Genomic DNA, 21,041 nt, shown 5'->3' with positions numbered 1-21,041 from the left:
TCCACTGAGGCTTGGATTTCATTAAGTTGTGATTGCTGAGAAGCTTGATTTTTCAGAATATCATCAATCTGAGCTTGTTGATTATCTTGAGTCTTCTCAATATAAGCAATCCTGTCAAAGGTAGGTTGGAAGAATTTTTTCTTATCAATCTTTTGAACTTGTTCCTGTTTGATAAATCCTTCCTGAATCTTGTGTAGCGCTGCATGAGTAGTTGAATGAAGACCTTGTAGATGTTTAGTACTCAATGCAGTGACTCTAAGCTGGGTTTTGAAATCATCAGAATTTAACATTTCATCAGTTTAGTCAAGTGCTCAGCAAGATGCTTTTCAGTTGGAACACAAGAAACGGAGTTCCATTCCTTAGTCCACTCCTATCCTGCATGAGTTTCACTCCAAGGCACTGGTGCTTCTCTAGTACCAAACTTCTTAACAAGTTCAGACTTAAGAATAGTTTGTTGAGAAGCATGTCCTAAAGGACCTGCTGCATCAGCATCTGCATTTGGAGCAGCATCACTAGTATCTCCAGCATTTACAGCATCAGAACTTACAGAATCAGTATCTTCTTATAAAACAACAGTGTGAGTAGCCATGGAGGCTACAGAATCCTCTAATTGCTGATCTGGTTCTAAGTTCTGATCAACAGCCATATCCTGATGCTCACCTACATTCTCATTATCAGCATCTAGATGTAGAGAAGTTGTAGTAGATAAATCTGGAGTTTGAACAGCATCAGTAACAGGTGTTGTTGATGGATTAGTTGCTGTTGGAGCTTCTAAGAGAATTACTTCAGGCACAACCAAGGTCTGGATATCAATATCAGCACTTGTGCCTGGAAAAACAGGAGATACAGATTTTTGAACAGGAGACATAGATGATGTGGTGGCCTTTTTAGTATCAGCTTCCTGAGTTGGAGTTGATGGAGAAGTAGAGACTGAAGCAGATTCCTTTTCTTGTGAGATCAGAGATTCCTGATCCCCTTCCTTAGCTGCATCTTCTTCATCATCTGAAACTGGCCTTTTTGCCCTCTGTTTCTTGTATCTCTTTGTAGGTATGGATTCCTTGGGAGTTTCAGGAATAGTCATTCTTCTAAGCCTCTTGAGAAGCCTAGATCCCCCAATTTCAGAATCCTGCTGAGAAGTCACTTTCTCAGCTTCTTTGACAACAGGGTCTGAAGAAGGAACCTGTTCCTCAGTATCAGATTCATCTCTCAAGGCAATCTTCCTTTTCTTTTGAGGTGTTTGAGGAACAGTCTTTATCCTCTTAGGTTTGGAAGATGAAGGCTTCACAGTAGGTGCTGAGGATGAGGGTTGAACTGTCTGTGAAGTGGAGAGATAGGATTTGATATATTGCCTGAGGGTTGGTTGAGTAGAATGAGTGGGGTGCTGATGGTTGTTGTGGTGTTTGGGAGGTAGTTGTTGGTTGGACATCAGAATAAACAGATCTATAAGTATCAGGATCAGCATTTACTAAGATCTGTTTTACAGACTGAGGAATCTGTAAAGGTCTAACCACTGATTTCTTAGTGTCAGCATTTATCAGGTCATTAAAGTAACGTTTTGCAACCTTAAAAGGTGGAGTTGAGGAACTGACTAATTGAGGTTCATCAGTACAAAATGTGTATATAAGTTGATAGAATCTAGCAAAATAAACAACATTCCTATCCTCTGTCATCCTATCCCCAATAAAACCAATTAAAGCAGTTGCAAAATCAAAATGTGTTTGGTTTATAATTGCATACCCGATGTGCTGACTCATTATGGGGATGGCATCAAAATTCGAACACTTGTTCCCAAAAGTTTTAGTGATGCAGTCGAAGAAGAAGCTCCATTCTCTTCTGATATGAGCCCTTTTTAACTGCCCAAGCTTTGCCAAATTTTGTTCATACCCCAAACTGGCCATTAACTCCTGAAGAGCTGACTCCTCTGGAATTGAAAAGGTACATCCTTCTGGGAGATGTAGAGCCTTGCGTATTATACCAGGAGTGATTGCATATGAAGAATCACCCACTTCGAAAATAATACTGGGAGTGCCATGCATACCACCATTATCAAAGTGCCCAGTCCGCCAAAATGTCAGAACTTGTTGGCTCGAAAATACTGAAGGCTGGGTCAATGCATACCCAATCTCACTGTGTGCAAGAAGATCTTGCACAAAATGCAATTCAGATGGAGCTTCAGCATGATCAAGAATTGCAGCATAGTTATTTGGAACAAACTTAGCTCCATCAATGATTAAATCCTTAGGTGCCATGTGAAAAATTGAGATATATGAGTGCCTGTTAGGTGTTTGATAAAATGTCTATATGAAAAATCGTCAGTAGATGAGAAAGGATAAAAGTAAAGAGAGAGAGAGATAAAAGAGAAAAGTAAATAAAAGATTTGACAATCTTTTCTCTCTGTTACTTATACACAAAAAGTAACCGTTGGGACACCTGGCAGACATGCATTTAAAAGTAGTGGAGCATACCTTGACAACTGTCATACATAGATAAGGCAAGAAGTAATGGGCACGGTAAATAAGCAATAATTACCACCCACTTGCAGTTTTTCAAGGAAAACCGTTCCACTTACCCAGATATTCCATTAATCAAGGTGAATCAGTTTTAATGCAAAATTAAAATTGTTCTCACTTATTCAAATTATTTTTCACTGCAATATTAATATTCTGAAAATTAATCAAGTGAAAATGATCAAGATAAATCAGATGAGTAAGTACTGATAAAGGAAAATCAGAACTTAAATTAACACTATATTTATATGGTCATCAGAATATGAATATGTAACAGGATTTAATAATGCATTAAAATATCTCAGAGACAAAATCTTGAAACAAAAACAAATTTCATTAATATATCAAGAGAATACATTCATGAAATTTAAATTACATCAGTACTTGTACAAGATTTCCCTAAGCTGCTAAACCTAACATCAACAGCCTTTGTCCTAGCTCAAGAAGCAGGGCAAGGCTGATGATGAAGAAAAACAGGAAGAAGAAAATAAATCATTTCTTCTTCCTACTCTCGATAAACAGAGTGGCGAGTCGAATGATTCGCTCTTGCTGGCGGAGAGCTTCCAGCCTTTCCTCCTCCAATCGCTTCAGATGGCGATGGTAATCCATATAGAAGAACAGGAGGTGGGTGAGTACCTCTTGTGGGACAGAGTCCCATATCTCATCAGGAATGGCAGTGACGTGCCATTCTTGCTGCCAATCGGCACAGCTTAGCTCCATATTGAAGTTTTCGTAGTTCAAAAACATGTTGTATCTGACCATGGTGTTTTTGATAGAAAAAGGTTTGAAGGTAAGTTTGTGAGAAAAGATTTGATGGGAAGGCTGATGTGAAGTGGTTGCTTATATAGGCAGGAGAATGCCAAGAGACGCAAGGAAATTTAATGTTGACAGGTAGAAATAATTCTACCTCGTCTCCCCAGACTTGGAAAAAGAAAAACATTTATTGGAAAGAGAAAACATGGTTTAATGCGTACAAGAAGCAAGTAAAAGTCGACTGTTCAAGTACGACTACCACTAACCCTAACCATAGTGACTATTAATCTTCCACTTCAACATATTCTAGTCTGAACCAAGATTGTAATCAAATTTTATCCACAGATAAGTCAAGTAAAGAATTAGACTGTAATATCAGAACTTAGACTTATATCAGAACTTAACAGTCATCAGAACATAATTTCTTAACTCGAAAAAGGAATGCCTATCTTAGTAAGTCCTCATACAAGTTCTGATTTATATTCTTCAGAACTTAATCATCAGAACATGCACCCAGAACTTGTCCTCAGAATTTGTGCGATGTGACACAATGACTGTTCCTCTAAAACAACATAGATCACCACAGTAATTTTCTTCATTCATATGGAGTGATTAGTGTGTGCAGTAAGCTAAATGTCAGACAAAGAGTAAAGTCTGATTCACTTCAGTACATCTTAGAAATAAGGCATAACTAAAACTTTGCTAAAGAGCTGTCATTATTCTGAAACCTACTGTTGAATGAGTTCATGCATGAGTCCACCTCAACTATTGTGTGCTAATTTTATGCATCTTTTTGAATTCCATTTTATAGTGGCTTCTCAGTGTAAGTGAGTCACGACTGCTTATCAGAATTTATGTTATTATCAGAGTATTTCTCCAGTAATCATAGAGTGTGAAAAGTCACCAAGAAAATATTTTAGTTGCTTTTCTGATGCATATTACTTAATACCAGCAATGCACTTGGGTCTTCCCTTCCACATTTTTACTCTAGATCTCAAAGGAGTACCTGATTTTTAATCCTTGATTCTTTTGCTTTTTCTTTTGATAAGTGAGGTTTATCAGCACTTAGTACATTCAACAGATTTACTAGCACCAGAACTTAACAGATGAGTAGCATTATTCTAGTTTGTGACTTAGTAATAAGATAGACAAAGTAAACTCAACTAAGCTCAATTATCAGAATTTGCTTGTGTCATTAGATGTCCACAGAAATAATTACTTCTTACATGGGATCCCTTGTTTATTGAAGACTACTGGGTCAGCATCTAGCACAGTTATCCTCATAGGATTGAATAGTTACTTAAACAGACATATCACTTATCAGGGTTTAGAAACAGATATCAGACAACAGTCAGTACTTAAACACATTTGTCAATTAGGCACATAATACACAAAGAGATTAAATTCTGTAAATACTGATCATAAAGTCTGATATATCAGAACAAAACTAAGCAGATTTAGAGAAAGAACCTGAAACCATTCCAAGTTCATTTACCAATCTTGTAAAAGTGGCTTCACACAATGGTTTTGTGAAGATATCTGCTAGTTGTTGATCTGTTGGAACAAAGTGCAATTCCACTGTACCTTCATCCACATGTTCCCTTATGAAGTGGTACCTGATGCTGATGTGCTTTGTCATAGAGTGTTGAACTGGATTACCTGACATAACAATAGCACTTTGATTATCACAGTAAATAGGGATTTTGAAATATGTTAACCCATAATCCAGTAACTGATTCTTCATCCTAAGAATCTGTGCACAACAGCTTCCTGCAGCAATATACTCTGCTTCTACAGTTGATGTGGAAAATGACTTTTGTTTCTTGCTGAACCAAGAAACCAATCTGCCTCCAAGAAATTGGCAGCTTCCAATTGTGCTTTTCCTGTCAATTTTGCAACCTGCAAAATCTGCATCTGAGTAACGTATTAGTTTAAAATCTGATTCTCTAGGATACCACAATCCCAGATCAGCTGTTCCTTTAAGGTACTTAAAAATTCTTTTCATAGCTGTTAAGTGAGGTTCTCTTGGATCTTCTTGAAATCTTGCACAAAGACAGGTAGCATACATGATTTCAGGTCTACTAGCAGTTAGATAGAGTAGAGAGCCAATCATACCTCTGTAATCAGTAACATCTACTGATTTACCAGTATCCTTATCCAGTTTTGTTGCAGTGGCCATGGGAGTGGATGCACTTGAATAATCTTGCATTCCAAATTTCTTCAGCAAGTTTCTGGTGTACTTAGTTTGACAAATAAAAGTGCCTTCTTCATTCCGCTTGACTTGAAGGCCCAGAAAATAGCTAAGTTCCCCCATCATACTCATCTGATACCTTGACTGCATCAGTTTGGCAAACTTCTTGCAAAGTCTGTCATTTGTAGACCCAAAAATGATATCATCAACATAAATCTGGACCAGAAGTAAGTCCTTTCCATGGTTGAGGTAGAATAGTGTTTTGTCTATTGTTCCTCCGTTGAATCCACTTTCCAGAAGAAACTGAGCTAAAGTCTCTTACCATGCTCTAGGAGCTTGCTTAAGTCCATAAAGTGCTTTATCAAGCCTGCAGACATAATCTGGATGTTTGGAATCTACAAAGACTGGTGGTTGTTCAACATATACTTCCTCCTCTAACTCTCCATTGAGAAAAGCACTTTTCACATCCATTTGAAAGACAGTAAACTTTTTGTGAGCAGCATAAGCCAAAAATATCCTTATGGCTTCTAACCTAGCAACTGGTGCAAATGTTTCATCATAATCAATTCCCTCCTGTTGAGAATATCCTTTTGCAACCAGCCTTGCCTTATTCCTTGTAATTATGCCATCACTGTTAGTTTTGTTTCTGAATACCCACTTTGTACCAACAACAGATCTATTCTTTGGTCTTGGCACTAGGGTCCAGACTTTGTTTCTTTCAAATTCATTTAACTCTTCCTGCATTGCTTGCACCCAATGAGCATCTTGAAGAGCTTCTTCCACTTTCTTTGGCTCAGTCTGAGAGAGAAAAGAATTGTAAAGACATTCATTTGAAGTACCTGTTCTAGTTCTGACACCTGCATCAGGATTTCCAATTATCAAATCAGGTGTATGTGATTTTGTCCACTTCCTTGCAGATGGAAGGTTTTCTCTAGAACTGGATGCTCCCCCATGATCCATGCTGTCTTCATTTTCATTTTCTGATGCTCCCCCTGAAGCTATGCTCTCTGAGTTGGATTCTTCAGAATTTAGATTTTCAGCACTATCAGAACTTGCCTTATCAGAACTTGACAAATCAGAACTTGAAGAACCAGATGTATGTTCTGATGTTTCTTGAGATGTGGTAATGTAATAACCCCAATTTTTGGAAATTTTTGAAACCCTTATGAATAGTGTTTTTGCTGAATGAGAAAACTTTTCATGCCACACTATGTAGGGGTTCTGTTATGGATATTCTAAGATCGTGTTAGTATTCCATAAAGTAAATAAGTGTATGTAAAGATCGTCAGAATCCAATTCCGAACACTTTGATTTTTCTCGAAAATCCACCAGATACCGAAAGAATTGAGTATAAGGTAACATGATTAAAGGGATTTAAATTCAAGGATTATAAGAGAGGATTATAAAAAGGAATATAATGTATTGAGAAAGGTTAAGGGAACCCAAGTAATAAGATCCCGGGTACGATTCCTCAAACGATCAACGAGAAAGAGAGTTAAGCGAACCGTAAAACAAATAAACGTCCAAGGGGCAAGCACATGCAAGTAACATGAGAAGGAAGCTTCTAATATAAGCTAAAACATGTGGTTAGAAGCAAGGTGACATCATCACACCACAAGAATGAGACATGTGGCAAAGTAGTGATGCAAGCAATGACATAAGCAAGTGAAAACAAGATATTTAGCCAATAATTAACCACAACCATGCATTCTTTGCACAAATATCAAGGCAAGACAAGCAAGCAAAATCTCTCCCCCATTTTTTTCTTCTTCCATTCGGCCTTTTCAAGAAATAAAGAAATAGATTTTCAAAACTCAAGTTCTAGGCCATGGAAAATTACAAGGTTTGTTTCCTTGGATCCTATATTTCATAACTTAGTTATACCATGAGTTTAAGATCAAGATTCCATGGTTTGCATAGCTAATCCACTCATCAAAGATGATGATGAATAGTAGTGAATAGTAACTTACTTTGATTTTCTTGATTTTCATGAAAGCTTAAGGTTGATTAAGCATAGATCAAGGTTCCTAGAGGCTTGTTAGTGACTACCCACTCTCCAAGGAAGGTATAAACTCTTGAACCCTTAGTTTTAAGTTTGGTTTGTTTGGATGATAATAGTGCTTAGATGAATGGGTTTAGTTTGATGTTGATGGATGTTGGATTGTTGTTGAATTGGTGATGATTTGGTGTAGTTTAAACTTTGGAAATCGTTAGGTTATAGCCGTCGTAATGCCCGATTTTCTATAAACTGTTTTGTGATTAACTGTTGGACCCGAACACCCACTTCTATAAACTAACCACTTCCATGCTTAGATAGGTTATGTTTCAAGCTTCATTTTGATATGTGGTTTGCTTGAATCCGATGTACGGTTTAGGAGAAACGACCGTTTTACGTAACGGTGTTTCGCGAACGAACCTTTACCCCTCGCCTTACTTTGAAACCTTGGTTAAGGCCCTTAAATGACTAATTGGAGCATGAAACATTTATGTAGAGTGTGTTAGGCAGTTGATAAGACACTCGCGAAAGAATCGCCTTAAAACTCGTAATGGGTAAATTATTAAAAATGGTGGAGCCGAGGGTACTCGAGCGACTTAAGTAAATCGTTAAGCGCAAAACGAGCGTTAGAGTCTGAGTCGGTTAGAGTATAGATTTACAAGTGACTTTGGTTTAATTCCAACTTACTTGTTGCTTATAGGTTACCAGACTCGTCCCGAGCCATTCGTAACCCCCAGTCGCTCAGGCAAGTTTTCTACCCGTTATACTGTTGTTGTGATGTAAATATATGTATATGCATTATCTTGTGATATTGCATGATTGTTATTAGCAAATTTTGCGATATATTGGAGCATGCTGATATGGTATATATGCATGTCTGTTTCATAATCTGGTTATCTATATGTTGATTTCAATGCTTATAGTTGCATAATACCTATGCTAGAAATAAGCAAGTAGTTGCGTATACCCTTAGTATAGGGGATAAAAGGTGAACATATTTCTAAACTGGGAGTCGATGTTCCCGAGTATATTATATATATATATATGGATATAGTTTTTAAAACTATTAATCGAATAAGGTTTATTCGATAACTTTAACTTTATTTTATTATTGAATATTATTTTGAATATTATTCGAAGGCGTATGACTCCTTTATATTAAATGAATATTATTTTGAATATTCATTCGGGGACTTATGACTCCTTTTATTTATTTATCTGAATATTATTTGAATATTCATTCGAGGGCTTATGACTCCTTTTATTTATTTATCTGAATATTATTTGAATATTCATTCGAGGGCTTATGACTCTTTTATATTATTTATTGAATATTATTTGAATATTCATTCCAGGGCTTATGACTCAGTTTATATTATTTAATGAATATTATTTGAATATTCATTTGAGGATCTATGACTCCGATTATTTGCTGAGGTATATTCTTTATTTTATTAAAGAATAAGGTGTCAATAATCAAACTTATTTTCGATTATTCAAATAAAGATAATACTTTCATATAAGTATATCTTTGGTTATTTAATACTCGTTTCAAGTATAAGTTTTAATACTTCTACTTCAATTATTTTTATAAAGATTATTCTTTATGGGAATATTATTTAAATAATAATATTCAGTCATTTTCTAAATATTCTGGGGACTGATTTACTTCATTAAATCAGCTTCACTCCAAACATTCTTAAAAATGTTTTGCGAGTCTTCAAAATGATTTTTAAAAGTTAGAGCGGATCCCAAAACTCATTTTTTTATATATTTAAGATCCTCCTTTCGAAGGGGATTTAAATACTCGCTCAAAACCTGAGGGATCTGGCTCTGTGGTGTGTTTTATATTCGCAATAAGGTTGCTGTTTTGTTAAATGAATTGATTACTTACCCAACACTCTGGAAGTAAAATTCTTGGAATAAGTTAATCCATTAACAGGCATCGCCTGGGAAATATCGGTGAGTTCTCCTTTCCAAATAGATACGACCTCTTGGTAGAGCCGTATCAACAAGTTTCTACTTGGGGAAAGTGGGGACGAGCTTTACGTTTCAGAGTCATGGAGTTCATCTGAACTAGGAGTGGCGTAAGTGGCCGAGTAGCGCCGGCCCAGCCTTATTATATTGGCCCAAATGGCCTGGAAGTTCCGCTAAGGCGGTCCATTCCTTAGGAGTTCAGTGTTCGGTTGACAAGTAAATCCGACAGGTTCTCCTCTACATGTAGAAAATGGTGGGGTTGTACTACTACGACTGATCATCGTAAGTGGTCTTCCTGGCGCGGCAAACTCCCGTAATGAGTTCATCATCCAATTGGATAATTTCTGCAACACTACCCAGAGCACTTCGATAGAAAGGCTACGGTTGGGCGATTGTTGAGTGTTGGCAGGGTCAAGTTTTCAAAATGATGTTTACATCAAATGAAGTATCTCATAACTTCATTTTATTTTGATGATATTTTAAAGGTTGAATCTATTCAAGTATTATCTTGTAGTCTCATCTATGTGATGAACTTTTGAACTAATTATAACTTGAACGGTGGTAGTTCAAGTAGTATTTGGAAAAGATATAAGTATATTGGAGTATCTTGTAACTTCATCTTTTAAACTTATATCAAGTAAATGATTATCTTATGCATGACAAAGACTTTCAGAAAAACATTGAGACAAGGTTAGATATATGAGATCACCTTGCAACGATATTTTTTTATACAGTTATACACTGGGACTTTGTGTATATTATGCATGGAAGAGGACTTCCAATATTTTGAAAAGTATATATGTATATATATATACTGAATATTTTGCGACTTCATCGCATTAAGATATCAACTTGGTTCATTTCTTTTGACCAAGACTTTCATGAGTACTAAGAGAAGTCTCATATACTATTAACCATTATACATATTATTTTGGTGGGCTTGCTGCTCACCCTTGCTTTCTTCTTTCATCACACAACATCAGATAGACAAGATGAACCGGACCAAGCTCCCGATTCGCAAGAGGTTAGGAGACGTTCCGCAGTTTTCTAGAAGCACTGATGCCGCCATAGCTGAGGTAGTAACTACCAATAGGCTAGGCTTTCAACTTTTGATGTATCAGATTATGTATATTTATGAATTGTAATAATGGCAAAGAAATGTAAATTTATTCAGAAACCTGTTTAAGGTGTATTGGCATATAATTGTGGAATAAAATGACTTGTGATTATTTTTTTGGATATTCATCTCTGAGACTATAACGTGTGGTGTGTGTGTTTATAGTGGGGTCACAGTACAGAGTAGTTGAGTAATTATTAAGATTGGGTGTTATTAAGGGAAATGGAACTCGTGACGACCCGGATCCCCGACCCCGGATCTGGGGGTGTTACAGAAATGGTATCAGAGCTAAGCGTTATAAACCTCAGAGATGATGGGACGTTAAGATAATAAGTTCACTAAGATAATAAGAACTCTTGCCAAGTTCATAGTCGGACTACCTAACGTAGTACTGACAGTTAAAACCCTTATGGGAACCCTTATAAATGTAGCGATAGAAGAGTAGTTCGTTATCGTATATGGTAGCGGGACTCCGAACCCTGAAGTTGAGGAACAACATCGCGATGATATTTTATTACTAATTGGAGATCGGATTGTGGATCCGATAGAGTGTCCTAATGCAGGACCGGATGATATTGATATTGAGGATGTAGCGGTTGAGGATGTTATCCTAGAAGGGATAGTTGTTGAGGAGGATCCCATGGAGGATCCTGACAGGATTGGATAAAGGACCACTGATGAATTGATGACCATGGTTTGGTCGACTACCAGAGGTAGGATTGGCCGGTCACTACCGGAGGTTCGTTCAAGTTGTAAAGATAGTAGCCCCTTTAACGCGGCTTACTCGTAAGACTGAGAAGTTCGAATGGACAGAGAAATGCGAGAACAGCTTTCAAAAACTGAAGCAGAGGTTGGTGATGGCCCCTATGCTGGCGTTGCCGGATGGAAAAGGAGATTTTGTGAAGTGTAGTGACGCTTCGCACAAGGGCTTAGGGTGCGTGCTTATGCAGCACGGTAAGGTAATCGCGTACATGTCAAGACAATTAAGGTAGTATGAAATTCGATATCCCCGCTCATGAGCTTAGGCTCGTGGCAATAGTTTACCCTAAAGATTGGAGGCACTACTTGTATGGAGAGAAGTGCGAGAATTACCTAAGCCATAAGTGCTCTAGTACATTTTTACGTAGAAAGAGCTCAACATACGCCAGAGGAGGCGGTTAGAGCTAATCAAGAATTATGATTGGGAGATTCTTTATCATTCGGGGAAAGCCAATATGGTGGCTGATGCCCTTAGTAAAAAGGAGAGACTCAAGATGATAATGTCTTTTGGAGAGTTTATAAGAGATTTTGAGAAAATGGAAATAGTAGTGAAGGTAACCGGAGCCGGTACCGAAAAGCTGTTTGAGATAGCAATACAGCCCGAATTATTGGAAAAGAACATATTGTGCCAGTAAAAGTGATGAATGAAGGCAGAGAGCCAACAAATAGATATGAGATTAATACCGAGAGAGATGATAAGGGAATAATGAGGTATTCCCATAGAATTTGGGTTCCAAATGTTTAAGAGCTTAAAGATGAAATCTTAGATGAAAGCTAGTTTGAGGAATAAGAGTTAGAGCAAACCCTGAACGTGATAGTCAGGGAGGTTGCCACCAAGACAAAAAGGAACCCATAACATGATGAAGTGGAAAATGAGGATTTTAAATTAAAAGATGACCCCAATTATGGGGAGTAGGATGAAACATTTCATACTAAGGAAACAGAAAGTCGAGTAAGGAAAGGAGACCCGAGACGGTACTCCTATACGGCAATTCATGGACCTGTCTAGACAGAACTTAGACTATTATCCCCAACCACCACCTTGAGGAAACAATGTGGTGTGAAATTCTTTCAGGACCTCTAAGTCGCTAAGCTCTCAGAGTTCCAAGGAACAAGCTGACCCAGTCGAGGCAAGAGCCTGGCTAAAGGAAATAGAGGAATCATTTGAGATTCTAAATGATTGATGAACCACAAAAGACTGTTTTGTCACTTACCCTCCTAAGAGAGAGACCACCCGCTGGTGAAAGACCAAGAAAGGCACGGAGCCAGAGGTTAGAATAAACTGATTTAAGTTCAGTCAATTGTTTTCGGGAAAGTAATTCCCAAAGATAAGGAGATAGTGTAAAAGCTTTGGAGCTAGAACAAAGGCAGACGAGTATGATAAATTATGAATCTAAGTTGTAAAAGTTGTCAAGATTCGTTCTGAGGACACGAATCCAGAATGACGGGATGTTTGAAATCAATGTTTATGTTGTGTTGGTCCATGAAATAATGATAAGAGAAAGGAAAATAAAAAGAAACTGAAGTGGAAAGGAATATAAAGGCAATAGAGTTTGAGGAATGATAAAGGAATTGGGTATGAGGAAACCCTAAAGACTCGTAGCAATAGAAATAGAAAAAGTATGTAATCGTCAGGATGAGGGTGATTCACCATGAGTTAAAATTGTTGGGTGAAGGCATAAGAGATACATATATTTTATCCCCTGTAAGTTGGGAGGATTTGAGGAAAACTTGAGATAGTTCGAAGGTTAAATATGAGACGCGGATAGACTGAGGAGACAAGGAAGTAAGAAATTAGGAAAATTGGATGAAGGAAGTGACCTTCAAGAATGTGAAGTGTAAGACCGGTGGCTTGATACCCAGAAAGGGAGACGCCAGGTATGAGAAATATCCCAACATTGAGGTGACTGTTGAGAAACAATAAAAGTAAATAAGGAATTATTAAGAAGAAGTTCACGTTGAACACGACCAATATCTTCCAGAACATCCTTGTTATCGTTACCAAATTAGGCAAGACAAGCGGATAACCGTTGTTATCTTTTGGAGGCCATATGGATTGACCTCAATATGAATAAGGATGCTATTATGAAGTTAGGTATAGACTATCGAGGTGGGAATGATGAATATGATAATCTATCAGGGATATATGACTTTATTTATCCATGGAAGGATGCTTGTACCTTTTTAAAGGTGGAATTAAGGATAGAACATCGGTAACTTAAAACGAATCCTTGGGGAATGCCTAAAGGTTGGCATTTCACCCTTAATAGGGATAGTATGAGTTTTGACAGTATGAATTGGAAAGGATTAAGGTAATAACAACCTTTAAGAATCAATGGAGAAATTTTTTCAGAAGTATATAGACAATGATTCTGGTATTAATAAATGGTATCTTGATATGCCCTGTATCTAGGGAATACAGGAGGAACGATTCAAGGATAACCTTAGAGATTTTACAAGGAGAAAGGTAATATTCAAAATTCTCAAGAATAGAAATGTTGATAAAGGAAATATGACGTAATTATAATAATGCCAAGTGAGGCACGTGTTAAACCACGAGAAGGTATGGATTGAACCAGTAATGGTCAAAATTATTCAGGGAAATTAGGACTTAAGGTAAAAGATGTTCTAAGTATGATTAAAAGTCAGTCGTGACAGTGATTAACCTCTAAAGACTGAGGCAATAACTTATGGAAAAATGGTGATAATTTTTTTATTTTTACTCATCAGACTTTAAAGAAAACATCTTCACATAAGCTGCGATTGAAATGAGATAGAAAATTATTTGGAGGTGGTTAAAATGACATTGACTGTAAGGAAATTTTACTATCAGGAAAGGCCAAAGAGGTGGCCGACACTTTAAAGGTAAAAAAGATAATTATCGGCGCTCGTGCCAGGAGAATACAATGATAATGGTTAAAGCCGTGAAGATTGTATTATGATTTGAAAGATTGACATTCCTTCTGATGACTGTGCAATACCCAACCGTAATAGTAGTTGGTAAAGGTTTAATTTGTGTAATCGCCATGAACGGGCTATCTATCTTAGAAGGTCCTATCTTGAGATAAGCCAGGACCATGTTTCAAAAAGGACCAAACAAACCTTTGAGTTAAGTCTTCTATTGAAGGCATATGATTAAGAATGGTATTAACCTGCTATCGGTGCTTTGATTGAAACTCTTCTGCAATTTTATATGCTTCATGTCATGTATGTATGTCAGGATCAGGAGTGTACTCCATGAATCATGAATGGTGATTATGTTACCTCCTTAGAAGGATTTGATACGACATGTATGGACTCCGTATGGTTAGCTATTAAGACTTCATGGAAAATGAATGACGACAGTAGGTCAGTGGTGGACCATAGTAAGGCAGCAATGATTCTGCGAGTATGGAGCTGATCACAACCGTGAGAGTTGTATTGGAATGGGTGTTGAGATTGAGTACCACTAATCGGGTCGTGGTAGTGTATAAGTTATCATTGATAGACTAATTAAGTAGAGTATCTACCTAGTGAATAATTATTCTTTCTTATCAATAGAGAGTCGTATTATTATACGAGGAAGGTTGCGGTGCAAGCATAGAATTCTAGTAATGATGATGTCTAGAATGAGATCCCAGATTCGATTTTCGATGTCGAGGAAGTTTCAAAGGTGATTATGTATAAGCTCGAGGAAGAGTGTGGGTCCATAGAATGATGGACGGGATAGCGAAAATATTTAGGCATGGGAAATACGAGGCTATAATGCTTAATGTTGATTTATATACGTATATGATTTGTTCTCCTATGACAAACCTCTATAGTTCAGAGGTAGGTTCCAAGCCAGATATTTTGTGGCAGTATATTTTTTTCATATATACAATTCTCTTCAATTCGTTCTTTTCTCTTCTTTTCATTTCATGTAAGCTGAGAAGAACAACCCTTCCAGAAAGGGGAGGTATTGCCGAATGACTATCTATCTGTGTGATAGAAGCCTAGTAGGATACCAGCTATTGTTTAATTGCTTGTCAAGTACTAAAGGCTGGCCACCTTCTGTACTAACAATGCGATATAACAAGTGTTCATAATCATAGTGATCTCTCAATAAATTCTTTTACTTCTATATGAAGGATCAAGCTTTCGAAAATAGAAACAGCTGAAAAAGGAGTAATAAAGTTGTGGTAGTATTCGAAATGGAAACACATTCGTGATACTAAGGTTGGCATGGTTATTAAAAGGTTATAGAACGCTAACGAGCAAAAGTATAACCAGTATAATATTAGGAACGGAAGGTAGTAGTGATTACGAACTGGAAAAGAATGGGTATTGAGAAGCAAAAGCTCTAATGTTAAAGCTATAATGAGAGTCTGTGCAATAGACTTGAAAGAATTTGGAATGATCACTTAACACGGATTGAGTTTTCTTACGACAATAGATCGTATGTCAGGTATCGAGATGTCGTCTTATGAGATCCTTGAGGGAAGATAATGTCGATCTCCCTTATGTTAGAATGAAGTTGTAGAGCGCAAGATGCTCAGACCAGCAGTGGTCCAAAGGACCAAGGATTTAATAGATTTAATCAGAGGACGGCTGGTAGTAGCCCAAGATGGACATAAGAAGTATGTTGATTTGACACGAAAGGACAAAGAATAGGAAGTAGGGGACCTAGTGTTGTTATAGGTATTCCCTTGGAAAGGAAGGATGAGGTTCGGAAAGAAAGGGAAGCTAAGTCCACGAATTGTTGGACCCTTGGATATATTAAGACATATTGGGAAGATAGCATATGAGCTAGCCCTACCCCCGAATATGTAGCAAGTTCATAACGTGTTCCACGTATCAATGTTAAGAAAATGTAATTCGGATGCCAGATAAATAGGGGCATATGAGTGCATAGACATGCAACCAGACGTAACCTATATGGAGCAACCAGGAAGGGTTATAGATCGAAAAGGGACAAGTGCTTAGGAGAAGGGTTATCAAACTAGTCAAAGTTTGGTGGTAGAACCACAATGTGGGAAAATTTACTCGAGAGTTAGAAAGTGCAATGCTAAGAGAGTATCCCTATTCATTTTCTATTCGATTCCGGGACGGAATTCTTTTAAGGAGGGGAGACTGTAATAACCCCAATTTTTGGAAATTTTTGAAACCCTTATGAATAGTGTTTTTGCTGAATGAGAAAACTTTTCATGCCACACTATGTAGGGGTTCTGTTATGGATATTCTAAGATCGTATTAGTATTCCATAAAGTAAATAAGTGTATGTAAAGATCGTCAGAATCCAATTCCGAACACTTTGATTTTTCTCGAAAATCCACCAGATACCGAAAGAATTGAGTATAAGGTAACATGATTAAAGGGATTTAAATTCAAGGATTATAAGAGAGGATTATAAAAAGGAATATAATGTATTGAGAAAGGTTAAGGGAACCCAAGTAATAAGATCCCGGGTACGATTCCTCAAACGATCAACGAGAAAGAGAGTTAATCGAACCGTAAAACAAATAAACGTCCAAGGGGCAAGCACATGCAAGTAACATGAGAAGGAAGCTTCTAATATAAGCTAAAACATGTGGTTAGAAGCAAGGTGACATCATCACACCACAAGAATGAGACATGTGGCAAAGTAGTGATGCAAGCAATGACATAAGCAAGTGAAAACAAGATATTTAGCCAATAATTAACCACAACCATGCATTCTTTGCACAAATATCAAGGCAAGACAAGCAAGCAAAATCTCTCCCCCATTTTTTTCTTCTTCCATTCGGCCTTTTCAAGAAATAAAGAAATAGATTTTCAAAACTCAAGTTCTAGGCCATGGAAAATTACAAGGTTTGTTTCCTTGGATCCTATATTTCATAACTTAGTTATACCATGAGTTTAAGATCAAGATTCCATGGTTTGCATAGCTAATCCACTCATCAAAGATGATGATGAATAGTAGTGAATAGTAACTTACTTTGATTTTCTTGATTTTCATGAAAGCTTAAGGTTGATTAAGCATAGATCAAGGTTCCTAGAGGCTTGTTAGTGACTACCCACTCTCCAAGGAAGGTATAAACTCTTGAACCCTTAGTTTTAAGTTTGGTTTGTTTGGATGATAATAGTGCTTAGATGAATGGGTTTAGTTTGATGTTGATGGATGTTGGATTGTTGTTGAATTGGTGATGATTTGGTGTAGTTTAAACTTTGGAAATCGTTAGGTTATAGCCGTCGTAATGCCCGATTTTCTATAAACTGTTTTGTGATTAACTGTTGGACCCGAACACCCACTTCTATAAACTAACCACTTCCATGCTTAGATAGGTTATGTTTCAAGCTTCGTTTTGATATGTGGTTTGCTTGAATCCGATGTACGGTTTAGGAGAAACGACCGTTTTACGTAACGGTGTTTCGCGAACGAACCTTTACCCCTCGCCTTACTTTGAAACCTTGGTTAAGGCCCTTAAATGACTAATTGGAGCATGAAACATTTATGTAGAGTGTGTTAGGCAGTTGATAAGACACTCGCGAAAGAATCGCCTTAAAACTCGTAATGGGTAAATTATTAAAAATGGTGGAGCCGAGGGTACTCGAGCGACTTAAGTAAATCGTTAAGCGCAAAACGAGCGTTAGAGTCTGAGTCGGTTAGAGTATAGATTTACAAGTGACTTTGGTTTAATTCCAACTTACTTGTTGCTTATAGGTTACCAGACTCGTCCCGAGCCATTCGTAACCCCCAGTCACTCAGGCAAGTTTTCTACCCGTTATACTGTTGTTGTGATGTAAATATATGTATATGCATTATCTTGTGATATTGCATGATTGTTATTAGCAAATTTTGCGATATATTGGAGCATGCTGATATGGTATATATGCATGTCTGTTTCATAATCTGGTTATCTATATGTTGATTTCAATGCTTATAGTTGCATAATACCTATGCTAGAAATAAGCAAGTAGTTGCGTATACCCTTAGTATAGGGGATAAAAGGTGAACATATTTCTAAACTGGGAGTCGATGTTCCCGAGTATATTATATATATATATATATATATGGATATAGTTTTTAAAACTATTAATCGAATAAGGTTTATCCGATAACTTTAACTTTATTTTATTATTGAATATTATTTTGAATATTATTCGAAGGCGTATGACTCCTTTATATTAAATGAATATTATTTTGAATATTCATTCGGGGACTTATGACTCCTTTTATTTATTTATCTGAATATTATTTGAATATTCATTCGAGGGCTTATGACTCCTTTTATTTATTTATCTGAATATTATTTGAATATTCATTCGAGGGCTTATGACTCTTTTATATTATTTATTGAATATTATTTGAATATTCATTCCAGGGCTTATGACTCAGTTTATATTATTTAATGAATATTATTTGAATATTCATTTGAGGATCTATGACTCCGATTATTTGCTGAGGTATATTCTTTATTTTATTAAAGAATAAGGTGTCAATAATCAAACTTATTTTCGATTATTCAAATAAAGATAATACTTTCATATAAGTATATCTTTGGTTATTTAATACTCGTTTCAAGTATAAGTTTTAATACTTCTACTTCAATTATTTTTATAAAGATTATTCTTTATGGGAATATTATTTAAATAATAATATTCAGTCATTTTCTAAATATTCTGGGGACTGATTTACTTCATTAAATCAGCTTCACTCCAAACATTCTTAAAAATGTTTTGCGAGTCTTCAAAATGATTTTTAAAAGTTAGAGCGGATCCCAAAACTCATTTTTTTATATATTTACGATCCTCCTTTCGAAGGGGATTTAAATACTCGCTCAAAACCTGAGGGATCTGGCTCTGTGGTGTGTTTTATATTCGCAACAAGGTTGCTGTTTTGTTAAATGAATTGATTACTTACCCAACACTCGGGAAGTAAAATTCTTGGAATAAGTTAATCCATTAACAGGCATCGCCTGGGAAATATCGGTGAGTTCTCCTTTCCAAATAGATACGACCTCTTGGTGGAGCCGTATCAACAAGTTTCTACTTGGGGAAAGTGGGGACGAGCTTTACGTTTCAGAGTCATGGAGTTCATCTGAACTAGGAGTGGCGTAAGTGGCCGAGTAGCGCCGGCCCAGCCTTATTATATTGGCCCAAATGGCCTGGAAGTTCCGTTAAGGCGGTCCATTCCTTAGGAGTTCAGTGTTCGGTTGACAAGTAAATCCGACAGGTTCTCCTCTACATGTAGAAAATGGTGGGGTTGTACTACTACGACTGATCATCGTAAGTGGTCTTCCTGGCGCGGCAAACTCCCGTAATGAGTTCATCATCCAATTGGATAATTTCTGCAACACTACCCAGAGCACTTCGATAGAAAGGCTACGGTTGGGCGATTGTTGAGTGTTGGCAGGGTCAAGTTTTCAAAATGATGTTTACATCAAATGAAGTATCTCATAACTTCATTTTATTTTGATGATATTTTAAAGGTTGAATCTATTCAAGTATTATCTTGTAGTCTCATCTATGTGATGAACTTTTGAACTAATTATAACTTGAACGGTGGTAGTTCAAGTAGTATTTGGAAAAGATATAAGTATATTGGAGTATCTTGTAACTTCATCTTTTAAACTTATATCAAGTAAATGATTATCTTATGCATGACAAAGACTTTCAGAAAAACATTGAGACAAGGTTAGATATATGAGATTACCTTGCAACGATATTTTTTTATACAGTTATACACTGGGACTTTGTGTATATTATGCATGGAAGAGGACTTCCAATATTTTGAAAAGTATATATGTATATATATATACTGAATATTTTGCGACTTCATCGCATTAAGATATCAACTTGGTTCATTTCTTTTGACCAAGACTTTCATGAGTACTAAGAGAAGGCTCATATACTATTAACCATTATACATATTATTTTGGTGGGCTTGCTGCTCACCCTTGCTTTCTTCTTTCATCACACAACATCAGATAGACAAGATGAACCGGACCAAGCTCCCGATTCGCAAGAGGTTAGGAGACGTTCCGCAGTTTTCTAGAAGCACTGATGCCGCCATAGCTGAGGTAGGAACTACCAATAGGCTAGGCTTTCAACTTTTGATGTATCAGATTATGTATATTTATGAATTGTAATAATGGCAAAAAAATGTAAATTTATTCAGAAACCTGTTTAAGGTGTATTGGCATATAATTGTGGAATAAAATGACTTGTGATTATTTTTTTGGATATTCATCTCTGAGACTATAACGTGTGGTGTGTGTGTTTATAGTGGGGTCACAGTACAGAGTAGTTGAGTAATTATTAAGATTGGGTGTTATTAAGGGAAATGGAACTCGTGACGACCCGGATCCCCGACCCCGGATCTGGGGGTGTTACAGGTAAGATCTTGAGTATGCTCCCCCTGTATAGGTGCATCTTCCTTTGGCGTAGTCACCACAGTTTCAATAACATCAGAGTTTAATCCATCAGAGTTTACAATATCAGGACTTAGACTGTCAGGATTTTCAGTATCAGAATTTGAGTCTTCATTTTCAAATCTCAGCTGATCATGGTCAATAAAATCTTCAAGACCAGTAATCTTCTTGTCATCAAAAGAGACATTGATAGATTCCATGACCACTTTTGTTCTCAAATTATAGACTCTGAAGGCTTTTGTGGAAAGTGGATATCCAACAAAGATTCCTTCATCAGCTTTTATATCAAACTTGGATAGCTGTCCAGGATGAGTCTTGAGAACAAAACACTTGCATCCAAATACATGAAAGTACTTCAGATTTGGCTTCT

The sequence above is a fragment of the Apium graveolens genome, chromosome 2 (assembly GCF_009905375.1).
Source record: "Apium graveolens cultivar Ventura chromosome 2, ASM990537v1, whole genome shotgun sequence".
Classification (NCBI taxonomy): domain Eukaryota; kingdom Viridiplantae; phylum Streptophyta; class Magnoliopsida; order Apiales; family Apiaceae; genus Apium; species Apium graveolens.
Note: the sequence above shows the minus strand (reverse complement) of the source record.